Consider the following 5616-nt stretch of genomic DNA (forward strand, 5'->3'; position numbering starts at 1 on the left):
TGTGGGCTGGGGAATATCCAGCACAGATATGCACATAAGCACACTTGTGAACACTGACACACACACACACACACAACATCTAATTCATCTTTTCTCTGTCACTCCACTGGCAGAACACAGTGTTTCTACATCTCAGATGGTCGATATCAGAGTGCTTACACATTCTATAGCAAGAGAGCAGGCCTGGATTGATGAATGCTGCTTAAGTGAGAGATATTGTAGAAGAAATATTCCTTCAGGTCCAATTCTGTGGCTGGTTCAGATGAGTTTTATTCACTGTGCAGTGGAGACAGAAGTTCACAACAAGGCTGTATTCTCTCTGACCAGAGTGAGTTTCTGAACAAAATTATATACATGGTTACAGGAAACAAAGACCTAAACAAAAGGTGTGGGCTGGGCTAAGCCAATTCTCTGAGGAGGAAAAAGAGACACTGAAACTACCAGCACCCAAGATGTGTATTCTGTGTCAGCCCCAGCAGGAGGGCGTAGGAGAGATCCAACTCGCAAGTCTGTCTGAGTGGATTTACATCAATACAAATCTGATTCACAAAGTAGAAAAGGTGAATTGACTTCCAGGCTTCCTGGACAAAACAGGTTACACTAAAGTGTTACCTGGATTGCTGTTGTGACAAAAAAATGATAAAAGACCAAAGGGAGAGCGGTTGAGATTCTAGAACAAGTTGGGTTCACATGATAGTTAAGGTGTGACTCCTCACAGGGCTGGCCTGTGCTCTCCTCATAGTACAACAAAGGGTTTTCACTCACAAAAGTCTGTTAATCAAGGCAAATTAGTTTATCTCAACACAGCTGTCATATGGAAAGGCAGGTAAATGAAGATTTAATCAATGTAAAATACTGTATCTAAACACAGAGCTCACTGTCATATAGAAAGGATTTGATCAAAGACAATACAAGAAGAAAAAATAAAAAATAAAACTATTTTCTTCTACATTTCCCCCTTTTGTCCTTTATAGGACAATACTTAATTAGAGATCACAATCAAATGATCCCTGGGATGCTAAGAGATAATCTAAAGCTGCTCAATTCTGTAAAGCAATCAGACGGGTTGCAGCCAACTCTGTTGCTAGGAGAGACATAACCAGGGAAGTAGTGTTAGCTAGATCTTCTATTCATTTGGAAAGATCTTTTATCTGATTCAGAGATGACAACACACCATAAGAGTTTCCCTACGGGGATCAATAAAGTATTTCTGATTCTGATTCTGAACTGGGAATGAGCATGCGAAATAGACGCCTCCACATCTGGGTGGAGCCATGGATCTGGGTGAGCTTAATCCTGAAGGAACTGAAGGCAAGTTAACTACTTGCATTGCTGGGACTACATAGCGTAGGCCGCACACTCTACTCCATCCCTTAGGAAGGTCGTCATATTCCTTTAGTCCACATATCCAGTACATTCTTTTTCCTGCGGGGACAGAGCAAAAGGAAGCAATCCATCAAAATAAATGTCTATTGTGACACAAACTGTAGTCTGGAGATGATAGTCTGATGTCCAAATTCTTGAAGACTTCCTTGGTTCTGGAGAACACACAGAGTCACAATTTGAAACTCCCATATTATGACCACTTCCAGTGCCTCTGATGCACCATTTTAATGGTCGTGGAACTATACTAAGAGGGATGGCAGCAGGGGCATCAGTGCATGTCTGACACTCGCTTGTGAAAGTTTTGCAGGGTAGGGGCTCTCATCACAGGTGCAACTGGGCACAGTTCATGGGTGTAAGCTGTATTTGTATTTAGGTGGAGTAGATGGCATGTGTCACAGTCAGGGGTGGGCAAAGCCATTAGGGGGAGGCCCTAATTGGTACTATGGGGGATGAATCCACACACGTAACAGTTGGTAGAATTTGGACTGTGATCAGCTACCATTCTAGTCAAGATAAGTGTTTGTGGAAATTGTTTGGTCATGTGTGGGAATTTTAGCAGGTACAGTGTCTTGCCTCTGTCGAAGAACGGAGAATGCATCCAAGGAGGGCCGAGCTATCCTTAGCATGCTCTTTTCTGGTGGGTCAGTGGGTTCAGATTTAAAAGGGGTTTTTTTCAGAACAACCCTCTGTTCCCCTGGTTCGTGCTGACAGTGTCAAGGAGCCATAGAAGAAATAATCTGGTTGTGAGGGTAATCAGCAGCAGCAGTGTTGGTGTCCTGCGTCGGCATCCGGTCAGATGAAAGCTTGTTGATGTCGACAGCCTGTGGGGCCGTAGATCTTTTGCAGTAGGAAGCATGGATCCATGTGGGGTGTCCTTCACACTTCACAGTGGTGTTGGTGGTCAGCAGTACTTGGAATAGACCAGTCCCCCTGGGCTGGAGAGTGTTCTTTCTTTTGTACTCCTTCACGTAGACGAAGTCACCAGGCTGGATGTTGTGACAGTTGGGATGTTGGGAGAAGCCTGGGGTGCGATTACTTGTGAGTGTAAGGTCTAAGTGTGGTCGGAGTTGACATTGGTCTGCCCATTAGAATCTCATGGGGTGATAGTTTTGTCTTTCTGTTAACTGTGCTTCTCATAGTCATTAAAGCAATGGGCAGGGCATCAGGCAAGTTTGTTTTTCAGCACTCCATTCTGTCTTTCCACAGCAATGGCAGATTATGGCTGGGAAGGGGTGTGAAAACATTGTTTGATTTGAAGCACCTTGCAGAGTTCTTGTGAGACAGATGAGGTGAAATGGGTGTCTCTGTCAGTGTTAATGCTGTGCGGGATCCCAAATCAGCACACAATGTCTCTGATCAGTACCTTAGCCACTGTTCTGGCGACTGCTTTTCTGCTTGCAAAGACTTCAGTCCATTTTGAAAAAATACCAACAATCACAAGAACACATTCATAACCACAGCATTTTGGCATTTGTATAAAGTCTATTTGCATATTTACAAAGGGTCCCCAGGGGGGAGGATAAGCTGCTTGGATTGTCTATATAGGTTTTCCTGGATTATGCTGTTGACATGTTACACATCTTTGACAAATTTGTTCACAAATTATTGCTATACCAGGAGCAAACCAATGTCTGTTTATGTGCCACACTTGCGAGTTGAGGAAGCAGGGGACATGGGGCAACTAGCCGGCCGTCGTAGGAGTGCCACAACCCATCAGTGAGAACACAACCAGCTGACTACCAGGCAGTCCACTCAGAGGTGTTGGTGGCAGCTTGTAAGGCAGCCATGTCATGGAGAGCGGTTACTGGCTGTACAACGGAAGTGATTGAAACACACATTTTAACTACAAGGGAATTAGAGGAAACAGACACTGTTTTGGTGGCAGTGTTAATCATCTTTGTCCTAACAGACAGAAACTGAGTTTCATCATTTTCAGGAAGGGAGGAAAAAAAAGAAAAATTAAATAAAACAAAACCGGTTACAGAAATTGTCTTGCGATTTGGGAGTCAGAGTCAGAATATCTTGATGCATTTCAGCACTAATTTCCAATTCCAAGACAACAGGCCTCTTCAGAGAAACCACACTCAATACAATATATAATATTAATATATATTATATAATACGGGAATACAATCTACTGGGGAATCTAACCTTCAGCTTCAATACAGGCTTTACAATAATAGAAGTGGCAGACTGGTTACTCCACTAAATTATTATCCACCTTATGGCAAGGCATTACGATATAATAACTTTCGTATAGAGGAAAACTCTAACAGCGAGAATTTCACTATGCAATAATACATATGGGACAGACTGGTTACTTCTCCAACGTTATTATACTACCTACTGTACTACTTCAAAGCTAGGAATTAATAATTTCCTACAGGGGAAAAACTCTCAGGCAGGAGATAATTCTACTGTACAATACCATAACTGGTAAAAGTCACATACTCTAACTGGCCCTTTAATTATTGCACGACCTGCGTACAGGCTTTACCACATTGCAAAGATTGTAAAACAAAACTTTCAGAAGACAGGAAAAAATTGCTATACAGATTACAATACAACCTGCTAGTACAACCATACACACACAAACATTTTAGATATAAACACACATGAACATTTAATATAAAAAACATAACTATTCAGGCCTTATGTAGCAAAACTCACCAGAACCGCCTGTCTATGGATGATCTGGACAGAGTAGTGTGAATATCAGCAAAAGAATTTTACAAGAGACTTCCTTTACCCTTTGAATATTCAGAATCACTCCATCCAGTTAACAGATGCCCATTAGCCCAAGGTTTGCGAGTTGCAGACAACGCCATATTGTAGAAGAAATATTCCTTCAGGTCCAGTTCTGTGGCTGGTTCAGATGAGTTTTATTCACTACGCAGTGGAGACAGAAGTTCACAACAAGGCTGTAGAATTCTCTCTGACCAGAGTGAGTTTCTGGACAAGATTAAATACATGGTTACAGGAAACAAAGACCTAAACAAAAGGTGTGGGCTGGGCTAAGCCAATTCTCTGAGGAGGAAAAAGAGACATTGAAACTACCAGCACCCAAGATGTGTATTCTGTGTCAACCCCAGCAGGAGGGCGTAGGAGAGATCCAACTCGCAAGTCTGTCTGAGTGGATTTACATCAATACAAATCTGATTCACAAAGTAGAAAAGGTGAATTGACTTCCAGGTTTCCTGGACAAAACAGGTTACACTAAAGTGTTACCTGGATTGCTGTTGTGACAAAATAAATGATAAAAGACCAAAGGGAGAGCGGTTGAGATTCTAGAACAAGTTGGGTTCACATGATAGTTAAGGTGTGACTCCTCACAGGGCTGGCCTGTGCTCTCCTCATAGTACAACAAAGGGTTTTCACTCACAAAAGTCTGTTAATCAAGGCAAATTAGTTTATCTCAACACAGCTGTCATATGGAAAGGCAGGTAAATGAAGATTTAATCAATGTAAAATACTGTATCTAAACAGAGCTCACTGTCATATAGATTATTTGATCAAAGACAATGTTACGGACAGAACTGGCCGGAAACACAAGGAAGTGTATGATATATTTTATTGCAGCACAAGTACGATGAAAGCGAACGTTGAGACACTGGAGACTGGAGCTGCAGTATCACACACGGAGAACAGGAGTACGAAGGAGCTGGAGAAGAGGCACTGGGTACCGATGGCTGGTAGACTCACGGAGGACTGGAGACACACGGGGACTGGAGCTGGAGTGACACACACACGGAGAACAGGAACACGAAGGAGCTGGAGACGAGGTACTGGAGACTAGCAGTTAGTTCAGGAAACGGGAGTCCAAGACATTTAGGGGAACTAACGTCCTATCCTTAGTCATGAACGAGACCAGACACAGACTGTGGTGAGGAGCTGGGTATTATAGGTGAGTGGAGTGCCAATTGATTGCAGGTGTGTACGAGGTGGCAGGTGCTTTGCATTAGTGCTCAGGTGAGGGAGTGCAGAGTGAAGGGGAGTGGCTGGAGAGAACAAGACAGACTGTGACAGACAATACAAGAAGAAAAAATAAAACTAAGACTATTTTCTTCTACAGAGGCCCGACCATATAGGGATCTCAGCCCTGAGGGGACGTTAGGCCACTGTAGGGGGTAAGACAGGAATCTGCTGCTACTTTGCTAGAAGGCATTTCTCTACATTTTTTGAGTCTGCGAAACATCCATATCCAAAAGAAAATGACCAGGACAGGAATTC

General features: G+C 42.9%; 1 long non-coding RNA gene across 2 annotated transcripts; it reads right to left on the minus strand.

Annotated features, from left to right (window-relative positions):
* Positions 1-245: 245 nt before the first annotated feature.
* Positions 246-4346, minus strand: LOC122863871. Of its 2 annotated transcripts, none has more exons than XR_006375103.1 (2): positions 4136-4346; positions 246-3194 (listed from the first exon to the last, which is right to left on the minus strand). It is a non-coding gene; the product is annotated as an uncharacterized LOC122863871 (long non-coding RNA). The 2 variants fall into 2 exon arrangements; XR_006375102.1 differs by having other exon boundaries at positions 4057-4194.
* Positions 4347-5616: the final 1270 nt, after the last annotated feature.

Source organism: Siniperca chuatsi, linkage group LG17 (assembly GCF_020085105.1).
Source record: "Siniperca chuatsi isolate FFG_IHB_CAS linkage group LG17, ASM2008510v1, whole genome shotgun sequence".
NCBI lineage: Eukaryota > Metazoa > Chordata > Actinopteri > Centrarchiformes > Sinipercidae > Siniperca > Siniperca chuatsi.